This window comes from Schistocerca gregaria, chromosome X (assembly GCF_023897955.1).
Source record: "Schistocerca gregaria isolate iqSchGreg1 chromosome X, iqSchGreg1.2, whole genome shotgun sequence".
Taxonomy (NCBI): Eukaryota; Metazoa; Arthropoda; class Insecta; order Orthoptera; family Acrididae; genus Schistocerca; species Schistocerca gregaria.
In genome coordinates, this window is record NC_064931.1 from 664,086,698 (window position 1) to 664,111,134 (window position 24,437).

At 42.6% G+C, this 24,437-nt stretch overlaps 1 long non-coding RNA gene across 1 annotated transcript in view; it reads left to right on the top strand.

Moving 5' to 3' along the window:
* LOC126299034 (uncharacterized) overlaps positions 1–24,437 on the top strand; it is a 261,272-nt gene that overhangs the window by 97,911 nt on the left and 138,924 nt on the right. Inside the window, exon 2 of the long non-coding RNA XR_007552713.1 lies at positions 6,786–6,840. This is a non-coding gene — a long non-coding RNA (uncharacterized LOC126299034). The remainder of the gene's footprint in view (positions 1–6,785; positions 6,841–24,437) is intronic.

Here is a 24,437-nt window from a genome sequence, read left to right on the forward strand (position 1 = left end):
CGAGACCACAATGACTCCTCACATTCAACCGATACAGTCTAGAAAAATATAATACACTCCTGGAAATGGAAAAAAGAACACATTGACACCGGTGTGTCAGACCCACCATACTTGCTCCGGACACTGCGAGAGGGCTGTACAAGCAAAGATCACACGCACGGCACAGCGGACACACCAGGAACCGCGGTGTTGGCCGTCGAATGGCGCTAGCTGCGCAGCATTTGTGCACCGCCGCCGTCAGTGTCAGCCAGTTTGCCGTGGCATACGGAGCTCCATCGCAGTCTTTAACACTGGTAGCATGCCGCGACAGCGTGCACGTGAACCGTATGTGCAGTTGACGGACTTTGAGCGAGGGCGTACAGTGGGCATGCGGGAGGCCGGGTGGACGTACCGCCGAATTGCTCAACACGTGGGGCGTGAGGTCTCCACAGTACATCGATGTTGTCGCCAGTGGTGGGCGGAGGGTGCACGTGCCCGTCGACCTGGGACCGGACCGCAGCGACGCACGGATGCACGCCAAGACCGTAGGATCCTACGCAGTGCCGTAGGGGACCGCACCGCCACTTCCCAGCAAATTAGGGACACTGTTGCTCCTGGGGTATCGGCGAGGACCATTCGCAACCGTCTCCATGAAGCTGGGCTACGGTCCCGCACACCGTTAGGCCGTCTTCCGCTCACGCCCCAACATCGTGCAGCCCGCCTCCAGTGGTGTCGCGACAGGCGTGAATGGAGGGACGAATGGAGTCGTGTCGTCTTCAGCGATGAGAGTCGCTTCTGCCTTAGTGCCAATGATGGTCGTATGCGTGTTTGGCGCCGTGCAGGTGAGCGCCACAATCAGGACTGCATACGACCGATGCACACAGGGCCAACACCCGGCATCATGGTGTGAGGAGCGATCTCCTACACTGGCCGTACAGCTCTGGTGATTGTCGAGGGGACACTGAATCGTGCACGGTACATCCAAACCGTCCTCGAACCCATCGTTCTACCATTCCTAGACCGGCAAGGGAACTTGCTGTTCCAACAGGACAATGCACGTCCGCATGTATCCCGTGCCACCCAACGTGCTGTAGAAGGTGTAAGTCAACTACCCTGGCCAGCAAGATCTCCGGATCTGTCCCCCATTGAGCATGTTTGGGACTGGATGAAGCGTCGTCTCACGCGGTGTGCACGTCCAGCATGAACGTTGGTCCAACTGAGGCGCCAGGTGGAAATGGCATGGCAAGCCGTTCCACAGGACTACATCCAGCATCTCTACGATCGTCTCCATGGGAGAATAGCAGCCTGCATTGCTGCGAAAGGTGGATATACACTGTACTAGTGCCGACATTGTGCATGCTCTGTTGCCTGTGTCTATGTGCCTGTGGTTCTGTCAGTGTGATCATGTGATGTATCTGACCCCAGGAATGTGTCAATAAAGTTTCCCCTTCCTGGGACAATGAATTCACGGTGTTCTTATTTCAATTTCCAGGAGTGTGTATGTACTATTAAACTAAACAATAACTTCTAGGTTTTATATAATTGCAAATATAATTTTATAAAATCATTTTGGCTCCTTTTTTTAAAAAAGTGAATAGTTTGAATAGAACTGATGAGAGTGACATGTAAACAACATCTTATTTGATATTATACGTTATCAGTTTCGTTGAGTTAAAGCTATAGATTTTTACTTCTGGACCTGACGTAATGCAAATACTTATTTCCTTCTCATAGTATTATCTTCTTTGAAATATCACAGAAATACGAAATGAAAGGGGAAAGAGGCTAGTGTTGAATGTTGAAAATTGGTCTCATAGTTATGTTAACCGGGGACCTAGAAACGACGGAGAGGCTCCGTCCCCGCCGCAGTCGCAGTGGTCCACAACCCCACGACTACCGCAGTCCAATTCAGCCCTCCGCCGTCCCACAGCGAACCCAGGGTTATTGTGCGGTTCGGCCCCCGGTAGACCCCCCAGGGAACGTCTCACACCAGACGAGTGTAACCCCTATGTTTGCGTGGTAGAGTAATGGTGATGAACGCGTACGTGGAGAACTTGTTTGCCCTGCAATCGCCGGTATAGTGTAACTGAGGCGGAATAAGGGGAACTAGCCCGCATTCGCCGAGGCAGATGGAAAACCGCCTAAAAACCATCCACAGACTGGCCGGTTCTTCGGACCTCGACACAATTCGTGCCGGGGACCGGCGCTCCTTCCCGCCCGGAAAGCAGAGCGTTAGGCTGCACGGCCAACCGGGCGGGCGGTCTCATAGTTGCGTGCAAACGTGTTGAAACTGCGCGTTACTTGTACGTTAGGTGCGTTGCATATCTGTCGGACTTAACCTACCGAGCAAGGTGGCGCCGTGGTTATCACACAGGACTCGCATTCAGGACGACGACGGTTAAAACTCCAGTCCGGCTCTCCTGATTAAGGTTATCCCGTGATTTCCCCAGATCGCTTCAGGCAAATGCCTAGATAGTTCCTTTGAAAGTTCGCGACATATTTCCTTCCCAATCCTTCCCTAATCCGATCTTGTGCTCCATCTCTAATGATCTCGTTGTCGACGGGCAGTGAAACATCAGTTTCCTTCCTCCCCGGACGTTACCTCATTCCGATAGCTTTCTTTACGTATTAGAACAGTGTCTTACTAGACTCCCCTTAAGACCGGAAGCGGTGAACCGTCTAGAAACTGAGTGAGAATATATCAATGGCCGGGTAAGTTAGGGACCTTGCTTTTCTAAATGGTTACGCTATTGTCTGTTACTTAAACGTAATCAGTATTTATAGTAAAATTGGAATTCTCAATGCCTAATTCAGGTTTTATTCGGAAATCGTTGATTTGTAAAGTGAAACAGGGAGATGTTGCAATGAAGTACAGATTTATCATGTAGCGCTAGAAAATGTAGTTTTCACAACAAAAAGGTAAAATAAAGAAAAAAACACACAACAAAAATACGAGGGTTGCCCAGAAAGTAATGCAGACGCATTACGACTCAGCACTTGGCGTTGCATCTCTCAATCAGCAAAGAGACGCGCTTGCGGCGACTTCGGCGCGTCAGTAACCCAGGAGATGTTTTGTTACAACACGATAACGCAGTGTGAGGACTGCTGAACACATCGCAAAACACGGTTGGACAGTGGTACCCCATCCACCCTACGGCCCTCATCTAGCCCCCTCGGACTTCCACTTAAAGGATGCCATTCGTGAAAGACATTTTGAAGACAGTGAATCACTGGATGAGCCACCAGGACAATTGGTACCGACAGGGCAGACACTCCCTTGTTTCGCGCTGGAGGAAGGCCATAGAACGGGATGGAGATTACGTGGAGAAATAGGGTGTGTGGGTAAAACAAGATTCTTTCATGTGTGCAATTCTCATTGTGTTCAATAAAGAATTCTCGAAGAAAAAAAAGGCGGTGCATTACTTTCAAAAAATGATCAAATATGTGTGTGAAATCGTATGGGACTTAATTGCTGAGGACATCAGTCCCTGAGCTTACACACAACTTAAATTATCCGAAGGACAAAAACACACACACACACATACCCATGCCCGAGGGAGGACTCGAACCCCCGCCGGGACCAGCCGCACAGTCCATGACTGCATCGCCTTAGATGCATTACTTTCTGGGCAACCGTCGTATATCAAACATCACTTCAATACTTCTTCGAACTTACATAAAACACGTTTCTGTTATTCATAAACAACTTTCTCATTTATCAATAATAACAGGAAATTCCTGTCTTTGATCATAATGAAGAACGTTCTAGTGAGTACAAAATAACAACGGTAATTACAATGTTTATGCATCTAAACCGGACTTGCACCAGAAGTGATTTCTCTGGTTACATAAAAGCACAGAAGTTACGCATCCAATTAATTTTATTACTTACAAAATGCAATTTATATTCAATAAGTTTATGAAATCCACAATGTACTAAAAGTCCAGGATGTGTGGTTCTAACTATGTGCAAAACAAACAATCAAACAAACAAAAAAATTAAGTGAAGTCGTTGACTACCAGTTTCTCCCTTAAACATTCATTTACATTTCTTTCCCTACCAGTGCTACGAGTATTACCGGTAATCATACCGTTTACTACGTCATTTACGTAGTGTACCAGAACTACCGAACCGTAGTTTTGGGAGAGCGCAACTAATTACCAGGATACAAGGACTACTAGTAGACACGCTCTTGTGTCACCAGAAATCTTGGCAGGTGAGGCGCTGTGGGTCACGTGTTGTAGACTGAACGTGGTGTTTCAGAAGGAATGGTAGACATTCAAGAAAATTGTTGTATTTGCATTTTTTTCTTAATGTTTTTGCGTACGTTTCAGATGCACGTGCAAGTCTGGAACAAACGACTTTGCATCACGTCCCTTATTACTGAGTCAAACGACATGGCAGTTTCAGGCTTGCTGTCTGTTGTAAAACTATTCAAAACAATGCTGCAAATAATTGACAAATGCTGTACATACGAACGTGGTATTTGACAGATTCCATAGTGGAAACACTCCTGCTACTTACGAAGAATACCGTATGCGGTTTCCAAATCTTCTGAATACAAGCATGTTCACACCCGATTTCAGCCGATTTAATGAGAAGAGAGTAGTTCCCTGTTCACACATTTCTTCTTAGTGCTTAGCTGAACAAAATGAATTCATGTCCACGTAGAATAGAACTCAACATACACGGGAAGAATTTTTAATGCGTATCGCTGTTCCACATACAGAAGTACTAACACTGCGTATAAATGTACATACACTATGTGATCAAAAGTATCCGGACACCCCCAAAAACATACGTTTTTTATATTAGGTGCATTGTGCTGCCGCCTACTGACAAGTACTTCATATCAGCGACCTCAGTAGTTATTAGACATCGCGAGAGAGAAGAAAGGTGCGCTCCGCGGAACTCACGGACTTCGAACGTGGTCAGGTGACTGGGGGTGTCACTTGTGTCATACGTCTGTACGCGAGATTTCTACACTCCTAAAAATCCCTAGGTCCACTGTTTCCGATTTGATAGAGAGGGGGAAACGTGAAGGGACACGTATAGTACAAAAGCGTACAGGCCGACCTCGTCTGTTGACTGCGAGAGATGCCGACAGTTGAAGAGGGTCGTAATGTGTTAGTCAGACATCTATCCAGACCATCACACAAGAATTCCAAACTAAATCAGGATTCACTGTAAGTACTATGACAGTTAGGCGGGAGGTGAGAAAACTTGGATTTCATTGCCGAGCGGCTGCTCATAAACCATACATCATTCCAGTAAATGCTTGGTGTAAGGAGCGTAAATATTGGACGGTTGAACAGTGGGAAAACGTTGTGTGGATTGACGAATCACGATACACAGTGTGGCGATTCGATGGCAGGGTGTGGTTATGGCGAATGCTCCGTGAACGTTATCTGCCTGCTTGTGTAGTGCCAACAGTAAAATTCGAAGGCGGTGGTGTTATGGTGTGGTCGTGTTTTTCATGGAATGGGTTTGCACCCATTGTTGTTTTGCGTGGCACTATCGCAGCACTGCCGTACATTGATGTTTTAAGCACCTTCTTGCTTCCCACTGTTGAAGCACAATTCGGGTATGGCGATTGCATCTTTCAACACGATCGAGCATCTGTTCATAATTCACGGCCTGTGGCGGAGTGGTTACAATTCAGTAACATCCCTGTAATGGACTGGCTGCACAGAATCCTGACCTGAATCGTACAGAACACCTTTGGGATGTTTTGGAACGCCGACTTCGTGCCAGGCCTCACTGACCGACATCGATACCTGTCCTAAGTGCAGCACTCCGTGAAGAATAGGCTGCCATTCACCACCAACAAACTTTCCAGCACCTGATTGAACGTATGCCAACGAGAGTGGCGGCTGTCATCAAGGTTAAGGGTGCGCCAACACCATATTGAATTCCAGCATTACCGATGGAGGGTGCCACGAACTTGTAAGTCATTTTCAGCCCGGTGTCAGGATACTTTTGATCACATAGTGTACATCATCAGCGGATGCTCACGCAGGTGGTGAAACTCGATTATTGAAATTCTGAAGACAATCCTTGTACCAAAAGTACCATACTTGCTGAAGAGCTCTTTTTGGCTGAAACAATGGACATGTATATTCATGGATTCTCTGCACATACTAATCGTCTCGACAATGTGGCGCAATAGCTAAGGCACAGCATTCCTATTTGGGAAGAGATGGCTTCAAATTATTGTCCGACCATACAGATTTAGGTTTCCCGTAAGTCAATTCTGGTAAATGCTGAAACAGTTTCTTTGGAAAGGACACAATAGATGTCCTTCAGTATCCTTTTTTTATCCGAGCGTATGTTACGTCTATAATGACTTCATTGTCGACGGGATGTTAAACTCTAATTTTTCTAATTCATATTCCACAACAAGTAACAGTCACTTAAACACGTTATTATCGATGGATTAACTGCACCAGTCATACCTTTCCTCGCCAGTGTTTATCTGGAAATACATTGTAATCCCTGAGAAATGTAAACGCTACAGACCCTGTGGGCAGTGTTACCGTCACAAATCTCCAGCTACAAGTAATATATAGAAACGTGTTGAGATCGGCGATGGAATTTTTGAAAGTTTGATATTACCGATATATACTCTTAGAGCACTTTTTCAGCCACAAGTTACTGTGCTCTTGACCTTTCTAGGTTTCTTTGTGCGTAATAGCCCAACAGCTGCAGATTTACATCAGCTGAAAATTTGTCACATTTTTATATTAAATTTCAAAACTTTTCCGTAGTGGTATCGCAGTTCTAATCAAATATTTGTATGTTTCAGGATGCAGAGTGGAAGATGAAACTAGTATGACAACCAAGTTGAAGCTTGTCGCATGGTACGTACTCAACGCTCACACAATGCTAAGACTCCAACGCATCTTTTCGCGTTACTATACTCTGTGTAGAAGATTCTCTCTCTCTCTGTCTACGTGGTAACGCACGGAGTGATTACGACAAAAAACATTATCGAAGCACTTCATTTTACATTTACAAACAATACCTCCCATGCTAAGCTCAATTACGGTGTCGTCGCGTCCGAAAGTAGACAACCGCCACATTATCATGCAACGCACAAACATGACTTAACTCTTTAGAAGGCTATGACTCTTTCCTGATAATACAGATGTACTTGTGTCGCGGTTTCTAGAAGCCCTAGCCAGCAGGCTATAGTGTTATCTGTAGACTCAGTTTTACACATACACTGCCTGGCAAAAAGAAAGTGGAGGCACCCAGAAGACGTGATCGGATGACAGTATAACTTCGTACACCTACACACCATCTGCGTGTATGTTTGCAGCTCTCTTTGACATGTGGAACAGTCACCAGAGTTCATTAGCGTTGTTAGTGTTTAGTGTTGTTACCAAGCGTTGTAGGGTATTTAATGGTCGAGAACAGTGACAGATGTTGAGTAATAACTGTGAAGGACACGGAAATGTCGCGTACTCCTGTGACAATGTTATCAGAACCTGACAGAGTTTGAAAGAGGCCCCGTTGTGGGTATCCATTTGTCCGAGCTGGTCGTGTTACACAATGTCCACATTTGTGGGGCAGTTGAATGTGACAGTGGCCCGATGTTGGACTGCATGGGAACGTGAGGGCAGTCATACTCGCCGTCAAGGTTCTGGTCGACCACAGCAAGGAAGGATCGCCGTATTGTTCACCAAGCAAATCGTAACCCCCTTCACATCTATTCCCACCATCCGAGAACAAGTAATTGACTCCCTGCAACATTCTGTAACATTCCACACCATCGACCGAAGACTAGGAGCAAACGGATTTGCTAATTTTCGTCTTATGCAGAAACTGCTGTCAGCACATCAACATACACGGCTGCGTTTGGATTGGTCCCGTGACCAAGTAGTACGAATTTCTGATGAGTGTCGTCGCACTGTGTTAAGCGATGAATCGCGGTTTATTAGACCCCGCATGCCCATCTACGGATGATGTCCGTACTACTCTTAGCTTTCTCACTCGAACTGTTCTCAGTCTATCGACTAGAAGACAGTCTTTGTTCTGTAACTGCCTTCGCCTTTCAGCGGACTGGCGGTGGTTGGATGCTAGGTGGAACTTTTCACGCCATTGGGTATCACCTGCGAGAACCCTCGTCTGTTCCGACCTACGCACCAGCCCGATGCATACACCCCTCCGTAAATTCTTTCTCAGCTGTGGCATCAGTATTGCTTACAATTGCTCAGTCTTACCTCTCCTACGTGCTTTCATCATCAGAATATGCACTTCACGGACGTCACTAACATATGAACTACCCCTGGATCGAGTGACTGATGACCTTTCTGTGTAGACCCTTAACCTCCAACTAACCATGTACAGCGAGTATGGCGGCGATCTGGCGAGAGATCCGATTCTTCCAATGTTTTGGATAGGTACGAGGGGTACTAAAAAATAACCGAAACTATTTTTAAAAGCTACATATTTTCAATTTTTTTTTTTACAAAACAGCCTTATCCTCTTCAAAATACTCTCCATTACAACTAATACAATTGTCCCACCTATGCTTCCACTGTTCGAAACATTTTTTAGTAATCTTTATAAATGACTGACAGATCCTCCTCACTACGGATCCCTTGTACGATCTGCCAATAAATTAATACTGGTTTCTGGAACTTCAGGATAACATTTCAGTGATCATTTTATTTCTCTCTCATGGTTTGCATTGTTGATGCAAGTAAGTACATTCAAGAGAAGCTGCCAGTTGGTGTCGTCGAAATAACAGTTGCAAAACAAATGGCTGCAAGCTTAAAACAAGAGAATGAATTGCAACTAGCTGAAGAATGTGAACAAGCCGAGCTGTCGGCTACCGAGTGCAGGCAAGCGTAGATCGTAACGTGATCCAAAGTGGCGCTGCCGAAGGTCAGGCTACTGTTTCAGGTTGACCTCCTGCGCAGATGCGGATCGCTATGTCACCATCACCACACAAAGCACCTCTCTTCATTTATTTTAAGTGTCTCTGGAGTGCAGTACTGCAGTGGTGGAACAATTGCCAGCTAGCCTTAAATATGGATAAATGGAAAAGAGAACACGAAAGAGAAGAAGCCTTCCTGTCTCATTCAACGTTTTTGGTAAATCTCGACATGTAGATTATACATCTAAATATTGATAAAACGTGACACGGGCGCGTAAAATGACTTGACAGCAAGGCAAAACCAGAATATGTCAATAGAATTCAATGGACCTTTGGAGTATATGTAAAGTAAACTTCATGCGGCTCTGTCATGAGAGCTATTCTTTAGTAGTGCCACTGTCGCCTTGAAATCGATCGAACACCGCTATTAAGTCTGCACAATATTAGCAGTTGATGGTAACATTGGCCACGGACATTCCTTTCAAGTAAATGTAAGATAATCCATTCCCTGCGAACAAGCTAAAAGATTCTAAATAGGTTGGTTACGTCATACGTAACGAGAGATACACAATAATGAAATATTTAACCATACCGTCCACAGCGACGCAAGATGAAACAACTATACTAATCTAGAACAGGGAAACTACACACTACGCTACGCTGCATTACAGCAAATCTTGGAAAATATAATTTAGTTACTTAGACTTTCATCCGACCCATTACTGAGTGTTTTTCTCCTGTCGGAGATTCATACGAAACAGGATTGAAAGAGAGAAGGTTCAAAGATGATCTTTGGGATTCGTCGTGGGTGCAATCCATAGGTGCTAGTCACAGCGAGTGTCACATTCTCTCAGAAAATTGCAGTGAGAGACTATTAGATAATGCCTTTGTACATCACAAACAGGATATCTCCACAGCTTCCTAGGACCCACCTTCCGAGCAGTGTCAAGGAACAACACTGCGTCCTATAGACGGTCTTATCGAGGGAGTTGTCTCAATGATTGACGCACAGCTCTCGCATTCGAGATGGTTCAGATTCCTCTTGCCAGTCAGAATTAAGTTTTCCCAGGTTGCTTTAAATCACTTTAGACGAGTGCCGATATTTTCTATTGGTCACTAGCGAATTCCTAATCCTGCTTGTTGAATCTCAGCTCGTGCTTTGTCACTTATGATCTCATTGTTTATGGGACGTTAGAATATAAACTTCCCTCCTCTGTCCTTCTACCTATCCTTTCTTACTTTCCTTCCAGGAGCCCAGTTCCGCCTTCATCAGGGTAACTGCAGAAAGCAAGAGACAACGTATGACTCAATAACGAACATGTTATAAGTGCAGCGTACGTGATATTTGAGCTACTTGATTGACGTTCCAGCTTAATTTGTGCTTCAGATTAAAATACGGCTTAGTCCTTGCTCAGCTGGAAACACTCATAAACGTATTGGACTGGACAGGGCCGTCAGTGCTCTACCTGTAACTCGCCACTTAAACTACGACATGTCATTTCGTCTAAAAGTGGCTTTGGGTGGCTCTCCGCACTTTCTCTAGTGAACTAGTTCACCGCTCAGATTATACATACAAAAAAATTTAGAAGTAAAGTTTTGCTAATGAGTATTGCCCATTTAAATTTCGATTAGTTTAATTAGTCTGAATATTTCTTCCCTGACAGGAGATGGAAAAACTGTACGGGATGGGAGTTGGAGATAAATTTGCATGAAGTTTATTTAAGGTACACTCTTGTTATGTTTTACATTACTATAGCGGATGGTGCTTAGAACATTAACGAAGTACAAACCAGCCTAAAATTAGACTGTGGATGATTTATGATAAGAACTATTTTTCTATCGTGTTTTGCGATGTCACCTTCTAATTTTGTGTTAATAATTATTTAGTGTAGATTTTTCTGGCCACCACTTTAATAGTTCATGGAAACAATGGATGTAAGGATAAGAAACTTTTGATTTTGTTCGTACATCATGTGAAACCTTACTGTTGTTGACGTGCATAGATTACCACAGAAAATACTTCTCAAATACTCCGAATACTGCCAAATATCGCCTCTAATGACTTCAGCACCGATGGGACGTAAAGCTTTAATCTTTCTATTATTCCCAAAGTTTTCATGGAGATAAAATGGGATTACATATGTTGACTGACTACATACGGAATTCAATCGAATTTCCAGTTTTCAAATTGCATCTATTTATTCGTTTCCACATTCGCTGTCATGTCTACCAATGACGACAGTGCTGGAAGTGAAGTAACAGTCTACCTCCTCGGGCCGTAGTTGTGTTGAGAATAAGCCCCAGTCCTTAAAATAGTACCCTTAGATATCTGTGAATTATTAAAACGTTCAGCTGTTCAGACATCTAAGAGGCTTATAAAGTCAACTGAACTCGAAGCCACTTTACCATTCGTAATAGAGGCGAACAGTTTTTTAACACCAGCAAAAGACTGATTTACAGACATTGCCTTCACGGATTTCACAGCGAGATGCAGATTTGCATAAGGTCACAAGTAACGTACTCGGTAATTTGGCTGGAGCGTAGCGCATCCAAGAAAAACGTCTCTCATATTTTACTAGTAGTCGTCTTCGAAGAGAGACAATTAACGCAGGATAAGTGGTCAATAAATCATTTCGCCGATAGTTATATGACGTGTAAGTGTGTCGGGCATGGTGAAGTGTGAGTCTGGAAACTGTGAGGTCGAGGGACAGCATAAACTAGATGGATGTGTTTGCAGGAGTTTATGATTTTACGTTTACTTTCCAGAAAACTGTATTTCTTAAATTTCTCTTAATTTTTTTACACTGTGTGAACCACTGTTGAGACATGATGATTTAAATTTCAGAAATTTGACGAGTTTCCCAAATCTTGTTTTTCGATGATTGACAGTGTTCCAGCACTTACGTTCTCAATGTTTTCAGTATTAAAATGCCATTGTCACCGGTCATGGAAACCGATAGTGCTCGTCTACTACATTCCTACAAGGTTTTCGCACGATCCTGGCTCTGTGAAGTGTTAAAAGTTTAATGACATACAATGTTATCGACTTTTCATCAGGGAGAGAATAGTCATTTCATGGCCAGACTTACCGCAAATTCTGTGCTGAAATTGGTTACCCACTCTATGATATCCGGTGAAGATTAATGGTAGATTCCGTTGACCCCATAATTTCAAACCGTTGCTGGCACTACAACGGAGCGATTTTTCATATGCTTTCAGTGACTTACGAAACCATTTTGGATTTGTGCCACAGCTGCTGGTGGAATGTAGCTTCTTAACAATGTGGTGTCTTTCACCATCTTATTTGTTGAAACAGTACACACTTGTTTTAGCTATACTGGCGCACAGAAATTTGTGTACTCAATAACGTAGGAGTATGTTGATCTATGCTTTAAGTGAACAGCGCAGTCATGTGGTAGCATACATTGAAAGGTCTAAACAGGATGCTCCTCTTGGTTGCCGTTCTGAATCGTGACTTTGAAATCGGAGTTCACTTATGAAAGGCATTTATCGTCCGTGATTCAGAGCTGCACTCCATCTTGAGTACTCTGTAACACATTAAACGTGACGATGCCAGTAAATATCCCGCTTAGTTAAACTCTCTGAAAACTTTTGAAGTAAAGCACGTACACACAACTGAGAAACAATTACTGTATAGTAGGATTAGCTGCGTGCAGACGGGGGAAGAACTTGTTATTCTACGAGACCACTCGCCACATGGGAAACTGAAGTTGGTAAAAACCATATTTCGCAGCCGTGGCCCACATGATACTTTTCACACGGGCGAAAAGAACGTCGCCTTCCCACAAGCGCTTCCCATCTGAGTTCACGAAGCATCTCCGTAATATTCTCTTGTTTATCGAGCCACCAAATTAGTAGCATGCTTTTGAATTGCTTCGACGTGTTCCTGACCTGGCCTGATGGGGATTCCAAATGATTCCAAATACTCGATCAGCACTAACGAATCGGTCGCACGAGTGTTCTTTACGCGGTCTGTTTTATACATGAGCTACAATTTCCTAGAATAAACCGAAATTTAGCACTGGAATTCTCTACAACTGTCATTACGTGCTCGTTGCTTTTCATATCGCTTTGCTACATTACGCCTAGAATTTAATCGACTTGACTGTGTCAAAATGGTTCAATTGGCTCTGCACACTATGGGACTTAACTTCTGAGGTCATCAGTCCCCTAGAACTCAGAACTACTTAAACCTAACTAACCTAAGGACATCACACACATCCATGCCCGAGGCAGGTTTCGAACCTGTCACGCGGTTCCAGACTGTAGCGCCTAGAACCGCTCGGCCATCCAGGACGGCGACTGTGTCAAGCAGCACATTTGAAAAACACAGGGTTGCTTTTCTTACCCATCTACATTAGCTTACTTTTTTCTACATTCATCATACCAAATAGAAATTCTAAGTCATACTGTAAACTCCAACAGTCACTTGCCGACGACAGTTTCCCGTACACTACGCTGTCACAGACAAACAGTCGCAGATGGCTGCCCAACGTTTCAGATCGTTTATGTGTATAGAGAACAAAAGCGGTACTATCACACTTCCCAGGGGCGCTCCAGACGAAAGCCTTGTCTCTGATAAAAACATTAGAAGTCTAAAGTCGTAAATGTTTTGGTAGTTATGCATATTACACTTGCTCATTGAAGATATGTCGTGATGGAGCAGTATTTTAGAGATGAAACTGGCGAGAAAGACCAGGGTTCAAAACTGTCCGGCCACCATCCATATAGTTTTCCGGTTTCAAAGGAACAGCAGAGAAGTTTTCCCCACTATTTGTCCAGCTTCACATTTCATTATCTAGATGTAATGTAATCAGAACGTGAAGTGCTCTCAATAAATCCACATACCTTGGAGAACTTCGATGTAGGTGCTAATAGCCTTGCGATGTGGTGCAACGGTTAATATGCCGTACTCTCATTTTGAAGTAGGTTTCAAATAGCCGGCAACCCATCCAGATTTAGGTTCTCCTAAAATCACTTAATGCGAATGCCAGAATGATTCGTTCAAAAAGGTCACGACCATTTTCCTGCGCTAACCTTGCCCATTCCGAGCTTGTACTCCGTCGACTGGTCCTAAAACCCTTCCTTCCTTTGTAGACTCTGACGATCATCCAGTGGATGGATTGCACCTCTTTAAGTTTCATCCGCACTTCTCATCCTACAAAAAACGGTAGCATAATTGATAATGGGAGCAACTTGTTGACGAAGTTTTGCAGCTGATGATGTGCGTAGAGCGCCATCTGGAGGCCGTATCAAGAAGTGTCATAAGTTCTGTGTGCGGCTTAGAGTGGTTGTGGGGGCGTCAAACGTGTAGTCGGGGTAGGGCCGTGAATGTAATTTGGCTTCGGCTTGTGCTGAGGCGGGTTCCGCAATGCGCCACTGTTATCGACCGACCGGTATTGATCGTACCACCTCAGATAGCGCCGCCATTATGCCGCCGCGAAATTGCACTGCTCATGACTTCAACTATTAATATTTCCTACTCTGCTGCTTCTGACATCACTTTTACAACCAGCTTATTTCGGCTGTACACTTGTGTAATGAGGCTATAAACCCTTGTTACTGACGAAACGTAACGCTCCTAATCAACTTGGTTCTACTGCTTGCAGAATAGCATTTATGTATCACGTTACGTTACTTTTAGCATTAATTACTATTAATTTTTTTAAATTATGACAAGAATTTGGCTGATTTTGATCATTTATAGATATTAGAAAAGCACCTTATTCTGTTAATTAGGTATAGTTATTAGCTTTTCCATTTCACAGTCAACTCTCCAGTAGCAGCTTAATGGAATTCTATTTCCCATATCCTCATTAAGGTGACAAATATCTTCAGGTATGGGTTCATTCCAGTAAATACCAATGACAAATTACATTGTAGTAATTTTCTAATATCCAGACTTTCAGTAAAGAATGGCTAAAAGGAAATCAATAATACGTGTGTAATCCCAAAAGTAATGTCTTCTATTTTTTATGAGCACATGGACCTGTTAATTTCTACAATGGTTTACATGAGTTTACAGCTTGAACACTTAGCTGTTTTTCGACATAATCACCATTTCTGTCGATGCATTTTTGTAGACGCTGTGGCAGTTTTTGTATGCCCATGTCTTACCAACTCGCGCCATGCTATTCAGAAAGTTATGAACCTCTTCTTTCACCTCGTCGTCGAAGCTGAATCGCTGGGACCATAATTAACGCTGACAGGTACTGTGAGACTCTGAAAAAACTCAAACGGGCATTTCAGAACCTGAGAAGAGGAATGTTGAGCAAGGGCGTACACATTCTCCATGACAACGCTCGCCCAAACATCGCTCGGCAAACCGTTGCTCTCCTGCAACAGTTTCAGTAGAACATAATCACCCACCCAGCCACCCTATAGTTCTGACTTGGCGCCCAGAGACTATCACCTATTCCCTAGGTTAAAAGAACATTTGGCCGGAAAACGATTCAGCTCCGACGACGAGGTGAAATAAGAGGTTAACTTTCTGAACAGCACGGCGGCGAGCTCGTATAACATGGGCATACAAAAACTGCCATAGCGTCTACAAAAACGCATCGACAGAAGTGGTGATTATGTCGAAAAATAGCTAAATGTTCAAGCTGTAAACTGATGTAAACCATTGTTGAAATAAACAGGTCTATGTACTTATAAAAAAATAGGAGACCTTACTTTTGAGATTACGCTCGTACATTTATTCTCTAGTGGCCCTCGGACTAAGGAACCATTTTTCTGACAAAAAATGGAGTCTCCAACCCGGCTGGATTCCTGGAAATATTTCGTGCACTCGAACGAACTTCATCCAATATCCTCGTAAAACTGATCGACAGATGAATGAAACTACTACTACTCCTACTACTACCACAGGTCACATACATTTAATGAACAGAAATACTTAAAGAAACTAACTATTTCGGTGGAGTAAAGTATTTGTCAATGTGTCTAAGTTGTTCCCACACGTTTCTGAATTCGTAGCTGACTTTACACAAAAGTATGGTTTTGCCTTACGGATAGTTTGCGTCGATGTCGAGAGGAGATATCCAGTCGTTTATGGGTCATTTTTTTGTTGAAATAAATGTGGTAGATCGTTGAAAGAACTTTTTCCGAAATGAGTTGCAGAAAGGCAAGCTCTATGCTAAAACTGATTAAGTTGTGCCTTACTTCATCATCGACATTATATGCGCATACACCTAAAACAAGAGATTTCCGCAAAATCTTCGAAAAAGGGCTGTATTCTGTAAACAAACTGTTTTCATACCCCATTTTCCCGAAGGTGTCTCGTTAAACACAGATTTAATTTAACAACAATCTAACGTACGACAATCGTTAATAAGAAATCAGCTTACTTTGATAAGAGTAATAAAGTAAATCTTCAAGTTGGTTTTGAGGAAATGACCCTTCGCAACGTAAGGGTGCGCCCTATACAAAGTGCTTCTGGAGGCGATAGTACGAACAAGTTTAAAGTTAAATAATTCTTACAAAAATGTGACCTTTTGACAGCGAGTGTGGTTAATTTTGATGTTATAAATGAAAGAATTCTTACTAAATGGTTACACGTTTAAAAAATTGTTGAAACTATTTGAGGATAAAAACGAAGGAGTAATTTTCAACTGTTAAGATAAAGTGTTCGTAATTACAGCTCAGTTTTCAGGTCTTTTCACAACTTTATGTACAGTTCTTCTGGTGATATTGTGACGTACTTTCATGAGAGGAGTTCTTTTATCAACATGAGAGACAAATTTGTCATTTGGGTTCGTAATCTCGTGCCTACTTCTCACTTTAGATTATCCCCACAGTCGAGACTCCAATAGTCCACTGAAAATGATCGAGGCGGGGCAAAAAGTATAGGGCGAGAATAAAGCTTGACTACATTAAGTAAGTTCCGTGGATGTACGAGGGCGCAGTGAAAAGAAATACCTTTGAATTTCATATGTGAAAAATCTTAAAGTTTTTGAATAAAACAAACTTTGTTACCTTTATACAGCTTTATTATTCATATCTACATATTTATTTCTCAGCGTAGTCACCCAGGTGACGAACATATTTCTCCAAACGAGAGAGCAGTTTGTTGATACTGTCACTTTAATATGTTTGATTTTGTTGACGGAGCCACAACCTTACGTCAGCTTTCACCGCTTCATCACTATCAAAGTGAAGTCCTCGAAGGCGGGACTGTATGGAGGATGATTGCAGAGGTTGCAGCGCTCGCGTGTGTGGTCTTGCATTCTGAAGCCGAAGGAGAGTGTTCCCCATGTGTGGAAGAACACTTCGAATTGGAAGTTAGATTACAGCACGCTATTTCTCATGTACCGCGATATTAACATACCACAATTCGGAACCCTATAGTGGCAGAGGGTTGCAACTAGCGTCAGGGATGCTGGGAAGTCGGCCGAGTAATATGCTATACCTCAACCGATATTGAGGACAATAAAAAATTCAGAGGCTTCACCTCTCAGCACGACCTCGTCTGTTGCAGTAGTTATGTAGAAATGAAGAAACTTTCACAGTATAGACACGCACGTGGAGTTCCATTATAAGAAAAGTTGCAAGTAAAACACTGCCTCGTGTACTTAAAAATACAAGTTTCAACCGTGGCTGAAATTTCATGTAAAACTTTTAAGGCTTCCATAACTGGGCGAGCCATTTCTCATGTCAGTATAAGACAAGTGTATCAGGGGTATACAGGTATCATTTCCAGCACTACCATGTCTCCTAAAAGGGTGTAAAAGAACACCCGACTCCAGTAATCGAGGACAGATTTACTTCTGGTCCACTTCCTATCCCTTTCACGAACAAATTATCAAGCCGAAATTGAGAAAAGAATGTGATATACTTTTTGATGCCATAACAGCTATCTTATGCGTAATTCATTACAATTACCTCGCAAATACTCCCGTACCACAATAGAGATGTGTCCTCATACAAGAGCAGTGAGAAAAAAACTCCTGCGTCTTAGAAAGGACATTTGTTAGTAATATAAAACAATACATGGAAAGTGTACATACTATTTTGGATTTTATTTTGTGGAAGAAATTGTTTCATATAATCAGGGCACAGAGCAACATTATACTTCTCACATATGAACGTGTTTTCCGTCTACAGTCCTGATCGTGATACCTGTTGGCATTTGGACCACTTGAGTTGGCAGGCCAGTGCTACCCACCTGCGCATCTTAATTCAGACTGTCTTTGTGTTTTTTTTTAATGTTTCGACAACAATGAACTTTCACCTGGAGGTCTACCTCTTTTATTAATTGTAATCTCTGCTTTCCCTTTCTGTTTTAGTTCAGAGGCCACTCTAATTCTCAATGGTAGCAGATTCGTATTTATTTGTTTACTCTTTTTCTAACGTGTCCAGGCATTTTCTACAGTTACATATGTGGTATAAAATCCTGATGTACCACCTAAGGTTTCTAATGTCACTTCTGTAGGGGGCAACCAAAGAATCCATCAGGTCGACATCTCCCACGTGCTTATTATAAACACCAGTACAGTGGGGTCTTATGATCTCTGTTAACTTATTTTTCTTTCGACTAATTCCTTCAGATTCTCTTCCAGCAGGTTATGATACAATAGTTACAAGTGACTTGTCAATCCATCTTGCGGCAGTAACGCCTCAGTTAATGTTACTCCTGAAGAACTGTCGATTCTCTTATTTTATGATTATATCCCTAGCTTGTTACTGCGAATGATACATCGTACCTTATGTTTCGCTCTTTCAGTTTTATCACCAAGGGAACTCTACTGAAAAGAGTGTCAGCATGAACCTAGTGGTTCTTTCCATGAATGTCGTGACTCAGGCAGAGCAGGTCGTCTCCTGCTGCCCCACATTCAGAGATATCATTGTGTCCTCCTGCGGCGCCCTGAAACGGTTCGAAGCATAACCAAAAACACCTGCTCGCACCCACATTTTGTAGCCCCTTTTCTTCGGTTTCTATGACAGGAACTGCTTCAATGATGATCTCCCTTTGAATGGAATCACCATCTCATCAACACTGCCGGCCGGTGTGGCCGTACGGTTCTAGACGCTACAGCCTGGAGCCGAGCGACAACTACGGTCGCAGGTTCGAATCCTGCCTCAGGTATGGATGTGTGTGATGTCCCTAGGTTAGTTAGGTTTAATTAGTTCTAAGTTCTAGGCGAATGATGACCTCAGAAGTTAAGTCGTATAGTGCTCAGAGCCATTTGAACCATCATCAACACTGTGAAGTTCTTCAGGTTGGAAAGCCCTGTTATAGCTGTGATGCAGGGGTTCCAAAGTTGGCCGTAATCTCACTGCATTGTCAATATTGTCATGAGGAATTGTAAAAACGTCTTTGAAATGTAGGAAACGGCACAGATCTCCATATCTTCTACGAGGCATAGCATCTGCAATCAGGTTCATGCGTAAGCCAGTTTCCAGACCAATATTTTCGTATTCTCGGATATCGCAAGTACGTTATTGCCAGCGCTATACCGAAATATATCTTCAGTTCAGAACCAGAAATGGAGAAATATTCTGTGTACCAATAAGTTAATCTGTTAAACTATGATCTCTTCGAATTTCAGTTTCAACTTCAGTTATTTGTTGCACTTATTTCATTGTTGTGAATATTATTGTCTGTATCACTTTTTCTGATGACGTATGACAATGATGGGATCCACTAAAAATGAAGGATCATTGTCAGTCACCATACCAACCCAAGTCAGCTTCTGAGACGGCTCCAGAATTTGGATAATTTCTGCGTAACCTGCCGAATGTTCTTACTTCGGTCTTTATTTGGAAGAATTGTATTGTCCTCGAATAACTAGGCTGACCAATGCGATCTGTCTGTCGTCCTGATGGAATAATATAACCTTACTTAGTTTCGGAAAATAACAATAAATATCTTAATCGTTATGTACGCACATGAAATTAATTTCTCGAAGTTTGGTTAAAACCACCGACTACATTCTGTATGTTTCAGAAATGACCGAGCGCTGTTAATAATAAAAAAATTTTATTATAAAAGAATAAAGTGAAAGAAAATCAAAATTCTGTATGAACAGAAAACAGTAATAGAAAATTATCATGACAGGTAAAATCATCATGTGAGGACACAAGTGATTTTCATGAAAATAAACATTTGTACGATTCAGATATCTGCAAAAACATCAAAATATTTTCCATAAGTAGCAACAAACGTATTACAACGCATACCTACAGACAGAAGCATACACTGCCATCTTGCAGATAGTCTCCAAACAATAATTAGTCCTCATATAAGGTATCTGCGCTTTTAAGGTCACCTCAGACTTCAAAGACGAGAGAAATTAACCGAAAATTAGGTGTCCCCATGCCAGGAAGCGATGCATAAGAGGGTTGGACAAGAAATAAAGCTTTCCACGACTCGGATATTTTTTTACGCACCTTTGGAACACACGGTCCTTTTCGAAACAATAAACAAGTATCATTTTCAACACAGCCAAGCCCCCAAAGGTGCGTAAGAAACATAAGAGTCGTGGACAGCTTTACTTCTTGCCCACTACTTACAGATGGGTAGTTGGTAACTTTAGGGTAATTACCTATAAAAGAGTTGTCACATTGATTCACTGTTAAAAATGAGTGGTTTCGATAAACTTCTGTCTGCCACCTATGAACACAATTTGTAGCCAAGACGACTTCAGGAATCAGTTGAGAACTTCAAAAACTTATAAAACCTTCATGCATTTTCTAAAACTTAGAAAGGTAGCCGGCCGGTGTGGCGGTGCGGTTCTAGGCGCTTCAGTCAGGAACCGCGTGACCGCTACGGTCGCAGGTTCGAATCTTGCCTCGAGCATGGATGTGTGTGATGTCCTTAGGTTAGTTAGGTTTAAGTAGTTCTAAGTTCTAGTGGACTGATGACCACAGATGTTAAGTTCCATAGTGCTCATAGCCATTTGAACCATTTTTTTCCAAAGATAAACTGCATGCAGAAATATGCTTGTACGAATTACCGTATGACCGTTATTTGCCGTACGTATGTTAGCCAGAGATATTAAAAGCCTGAGAAAAATCTTATCCGTCCTAAATTGACACGTTCTTCGGCACCAGTGAAACACAACCAATAGAGATAATATTAATATGTGATTGTGAAATGTTTTTCTTATTGCGTTTTGCCGTGGTTTTGCTCATCCAGGGATACATTATCTAAGATAATTATCGTTGCGTCGGAGTACTGAATGCCCTGTGTGAAAATATATTAAACCTTTTAGAAACACTGAAAACACGCATAACTGTCCATTGTGCACGTGCACATTGATACATAAAGAAACATGATGACCGAGGCTCAAGTAGAGTCTACATTGCACTTCAACCAGGTAAATGAAAGGTCTTTAGAGTCGTTAATATTCTTTCGAGTTAACTTCAGAGGAATGAGTAGAAATGTCTTCGTAAGAGCGCAAGAAAACTTGCCACCGCTGCGATCCTCTAGGACGCTGATGCTGCGAAACCGGCGTGGGAAGTTGATGCGCTCGCTAAGGCAACCTGTTTGTATCCGCTGATGTAATTAGATTTGGCTGCTGCTGCCTGACTTCGCTCAGCAGTCGTCACTGAAAATCTGACCCTTATGGAGTTCAATACACCCCCATCACATACCTGAAACGATTGCAAGCACTTGTCCACCTCATTATCTCAAGCAAAATTTCGTACGGCCTAATATTCGCACGGTCATCTTTCGTACGTTACCCGTAAGCATAGAAGGTGATCCCAATAGTTAAACTCTTATCTCCTCCTATGCCCCTTTTAGTTTCGTCATTAACCACATTGGAAAAAGACTTGCAAATATGAGTGTACCCGAATAATAACTAAAAATTGGCCACGTTGGAGTTAGGGCTAGCGTGCTCCGAGGGTTCCGTACAAACTTAATTATGTAAAAGGGCTATTCGGAAAGTATGATCCGATCGGTCGCGAAGTGGAAACCACTATGAAAATCAAAAATGTTTTGTATGCAACAATTAGCTATATCTTTCAGCTACTCCTGTATACAGTCGCCGCTCCGTCTGAGATGTTCGTCGTAGCATTGTAACAAATTTTGAATACCCTCGTCATAGAAGGCAGCCGCCTCAGCTTTCTGCCAATTATCTACGCTGATCTGCAGCTTGATATACGAGCCAAAATGTTTTCTTCATAGCCAGCGGTTCATGTGGACAGAGATGACAGTCAAAGGGACCCAAGTCCGGGCTGTATGGTGGGCGTTGAAACACTTGCCGTCGAAAACGCTGCATGAAGAAGGAAATGCATGACAGTTACGTTGTGTATGCTCCACGAAATAGGGCGAAATCTTTCACAGGCACTCGTACTTGGCGGGAAGCACTATTTTCTAGGCATTTTTACGTGCTCACTGTGCGCTCAGAACTGAGAAGAGTGACGTGACTCCATCGAAGAGCATACTACAAGACACTGACCAAAACATCTGTGCAAAGCTTCATCGGATTTTCTCTGTAGTTTCCATTTCGCGATCGATCGGACCTTACTTTCCGAATAGCCCTCGTATACGGGGTGTAACAAAAATGTACGGTACGAATTTAGAACACATTCCTCACACGTAGCCAAAGAAATTATATTATATGAACGTATGTCTAGAAGCGCTTTGTTTCCATGATACAACTCATTGTCTCCAACTTGTTCCAACGAGATCAGAATCTAAATTTTCAAAGTTGGCATGTACGGGCAGACGTCAATCCTCACGCAACTGTCGAAGTAAGTCATCAACAACGATTTTATGTCAATGTGTTGGGCCGGTATTGTTGGTGACTGTTTCGTAGGGTCTCACTTTCCTCCACCCAGGCTCAACGGACAAAGTAAAAGAACTGTTAGCAGATGTACCTTTTGCTGTACAATAAAGCATGTACTTCATGCACCATGGAGCACCTCTTCATTTTAGTGTTAATGTTCATTGGCTTCTAAACAACAGATTCGGTAAAAGATCAATTGCGTAGTCTCCACTCTCGCTGGATTTCTGGGGGCTTTCGAAAGCTCTTCTGTATGGAACCCCCTGTACAAGATATTCAAAGTCTCCTTCTCCGTACTAGGGAAGGCTGCGAAACCATACGCAGTACTCCACGGGTGCATCAGTGCATACGAGATTCACTACGACGGCGAGTTGATGTATTAATTTCCTCGGAGGGAATACTGAACATCTGTAAGAAAGAGTTGCATGTGGTATGCTGATGTGTTCTGTTCATGTGTGTTTCCCATAATTAATGAGTTTTAGAAAATGAGATATAACATGGAAACAAAATGTTTCCAGACCCATGTTCATATAACATAATTTCTTCATCTACGTCTACTTGGGCCGTACTTTTTTGTTACACCCTGTACAGACAGTTCATCCATTCCGCGAATCGAGAATCTCCGCGATGTTTGCCGTTATCGATATCAATACTGGCAAGATATCTGTCGTTGATATTCCAAGATTTTAGAGAATGTTGTAATTCTAAGTTGAAATTTTTTTGTGCTTTGCGCATTTGCTATTTGTAATTCCTGAGAAAAGGGGGTCATAACAGACGTACAGGCAGACAAAAAATGACTCTGAGCACTATGGGACTTAACAGCTGTCGTCATAAGTCCCCTAGAACTTAGAACTACTTAAACCTAACTAAGGACATCACACACATCCATGCCCGAGGCAGGATTCGAACCTGCGACCGTAGCGGTCGCGCGGCTCCTGACTGTAGCGCCTACAACCGCTCGGCCACTTCGGCCGGCTACAGACAGACAGATGGATAACAATTTTAGGATTTTTTCCTTCACTTGTACCGTAAAACCTTCCTGCTAGACAAATTTCATGATTCTAGGTCAACAGGAACTACCCTATATATTTTGGTGAATGAGATTGCGAGTATCAAAATATGTGACATAAATGGTAGTGTCTTTTGATTAAGTTGACTTGAACCTTAAATTTTTTTACATTGCAAGGGACCGTAGAGCTTAGTGTGTGGCTTCTCAACAGGCGGACAGACAGACATACAGACAGACAGACAGACCGAGAGACATACAGACAACAACAAAGTGATCTTATAAGGGTGAGGTTTTTACTTACTGTGGTACGGATCCCTAAAAAGCAGGAGGAAGAACTAATATCACAGTAGACTATGTCACTTTCGCAGACGATCTGGCGGATCTCTATCAAGAGGTTCTAACTGCACAAAACAAATAGAAATTCTTAAAGAAACAGTAGACACTGTAGGGCACGAAATACCGTTTAAAAATTCAAAATACGTGTCGTGTCCAGCAACAATCTGGCACCGAAAATTCTAAAAACTAAATATAGGAAAATGGAGAGAGTTTCTCATTTTAAATACATAGCCGAAACCAATCAGGGAACTGTTCTGCGTAAGATCGGTTGCAAAATTCGTTGTCACAAAATGAAAACGGCTTTCAGGCTTACAAGAGACATCCACAACAAAAAATGCAATTCAAAACGCATCAAACTGAGATACTACAACACATTCGTCAAAGCAAAGTGTCTTTATGGGGCCGAGAAACTCATTTTAAACAGAGAGACACTGATGAAACCCGAGAAACCAAGCCCAAGTTAACGCGAGAGAT